Source organism: Polyodon spathula, chromosome 24 (genome assembly GCF_017654505.1).
Source record: "Polyodon spathula isolate WHYD16114869_AA chromosome 24, ASM1765450v1, whole genome shotgun sequence".
Classification (NCBI taxonomy): domain Eukaryota; kingdom Metazoa; phylum Chordata; class Actinopteri; order Acipenseriformes; family Polyodontidae; genus Polyodon; species Polyodon spathula.
Window position 1 is genome coordinate 19,064,604 of NC_054557.1, and position 2,893 is coordinate 19,067,496.

Below are 2,893 nucleotides of genomic sequence, written 5' to 3' on the forward strand. Positions count from 1 at the left end.
CTCGTGCGCAGCGTGCCAATGCTGGCTGCCGAGGGCCTTTGATAGTGAGCACAAGCAGTGATGCTATCGCCGGTGAGTGATGCGCAGAGGAAGAGGCCGGGAGCCATCGCATCCGACCCAGCCAGAACACCTCCTTGGACGGCTAGCGGGAGAGACAGACTGCCCCCGATGAACGTGCGCTCTTGTCACCCCACCCCCACTCGACCACCCCCCCCCCCCCCCCCCCCCCCCCACAAAAAAAACAAAAAACAGGACCGGGATTGGCAGTCAGTGCATTGTTTAATCAGGACCTTAATTTAGTACACTGTCTCAATTGTATGACGGACAGACCGACACCTTCCTATATCTCCAGAATAGAATTCATAACTTCAAAAAGTTCACGTTAAAAATAACGTTAAAAATAAGTTTTTTGGCATTTGGATAAACGGTTCTGCAGATATATGGAGAAAGGTGTGAAATGTTTGCATACAGCTCTGGCCAAAAGTTTCGCATCACCCTTTAGAATTGCTTGATCAAATGTTGCTTGATAAAGTCGAATGAAACCATAACGTCACGTTTATTGAATTACATACCACCGCGTTGTAGTTCCCCATATACTTAACCAAAAACATTAATAATATGACATTTTAAAATCTTACTTGTGCTAAGTACACCGTGGTAGAGTTTTGCGATATAATTTTGTGGTTTATTTGATTACACGATTTTGAAATAAAAATGTGTTGATATAGCTTCTTTTTTTTCAAAAACAAACAAAAAAAAATGACGTCTCGAAATTCTAGGGTGATGCAAAAATGTTGTCTAAACCATCTGTGTGTGAAGAACCTTATACCTTATCGGGTGGTTGTTTCTAAACTATTTTAAGAAGGCAACAAGTACTCAAATTATAGGCTACTCCCGCCCGACTAAATACAAATAGCTTCTAATTTCATTTTTACGTTTTTTTTTAGGGTTTTTTTTTTTTTTTTTTTTTTTTGTTACTGTCTCCCCAGTTGTGCTTGGAGTCCTACTGTAACGGTGCCCGGTAAACATTCAGACTTTCCTGTAAGTCTCTGCTGGAAGTCACGTCGTGTAAACACACGGGTTGTTGTAATAAGAGATATATTATGTGAGGGTCTGTATTGTGCGTGTTTAGCGATGGAAGGGACGCACACATGGAAACAGCCAATGCTATTCTTGTCGCCCCTGCAGACTTCCATGCTGTGTTGTATTCGACTTGGCTGGACCTTCCCTTCCTCCCAAGGTCTAATTATATCACCACCACCCCCCACCCCCCACCCCCCACTACCCTCATCTGGACACCTGTAGGTCGTCCGTGCAGGCAGCGGTTCCAGCTTGGAGACGACTCCCCAGTCCCAAAGTTTCGCACCACCCTATAAAACTAACTAACTGGCTTCATGAAACCTTCTGAATAATGCACATTAACACGTTGTATTACACACCGCTTCTTCCATGTAACGAAAAACCGACAAAAAAAAAAAAAAAAAGTTGTCAAGATAATTTTATAGTTCGAGTTATAAAAACGAGTGTTTAGGGTACATCCTTTATTTTTCTTTCTTTGTATTTAAGCAAAATAAGTCCCGGTACCTCGGGTCCCGTTCAGCGACAACGCGTGTGGTCGCCATGGTAACTGTTTGGGTTTTGCGATGGTGAAAACAAGGATGGTTTTGTAAAGCAGGCTGTTGGGTTGCTGGGTTTGGTGTCTGTGACCGCACTTTCGTACACATTGATTTAACAATCGAGAAAAACTGGAAAATATAAAACGACGAGATCTGAACGGACTATGCAAGGGAACAGCGCTTGAAAGTAAACATTTCGCCCGCAGTTTGGTTCATATTCAGAGGAAACAAGTACAGCAAAAGCAACCTTCGTTTTACTAACATTGTTAAGTCGTTAACTGTTTTAAAAGAAACTGCGTAGGTGTGCTCAGCAAGTGTCAGGGCTATTCAAAAATAAAAACAATGGTGATACTAATAGCTGATCTATATTTAAATTGTCCCCTGGGGGTGGGGGGTTGGGAGGCAATAATAATAAGAAATTAAAGTTACTTTCACCTTTGTTGTGATGAAAAACACTTGGCCATAGCTGTATATGAATACGAACAATGCCAAACACAGATAACAAAGCCGGGCGTGGAGACGTCTTAGTGACGTCATTCTTCTGCATCTTTTTTTAGCACCAGGGACGGTCCTTGGAGAGAGCTGACGAGGTCCTTATAGTTTCAAACAATAGCCGGGCACCTCCAAGCTCCCGGACAGCCAGTCTAAAAGAACAGCAAACAAACAAACCGAGTCCAAACAATAGGGAGCAGGCGAGCCAGGAGCTCAGACGTCGCCCCCCAACATCGCCTCACAGCTTTCCAGCTTTCAGATAAGCGGCAGACACCCGGGGAGTAAGTCTACCCACAAGAAGCGAACAGGAGACATTAAACTTTTTTTTTGTTGTTGTTTGTTTCGAAGACACCAGAAAAACAGCTCAGGCGAGAGGTTTTGCATCCCATATTAACTCATTTTACTTCATAAACTAGACTGAAACCTGCCTGAATGACGTTACGTTAACAGATATAATTACACACCGTCGCTTTGTGGTTTTCCCATATACTTCACGATTTATTTATTTATTTTATTTTATTTTTAATGTGACATTTCGAAATCAAAACATGAAACACTATTGTACTGCTATTATGGCTTCCGGTAGACCATTGCGATACAATCCTGCAGTTTCTTTGATTAAATGATGTTTAATGAAATATCTAAGTTATTTTCATATAGTTTCTTCTAATTATGTCTCAGTCCTGAAATGTTGGCCGTCGCTGCAGCTTACGCTAAATAACGTGAATACCAAGTTACGTGACAATTGGATCAGCGGTTCAAATATATGGAACAACGTGAAGAGG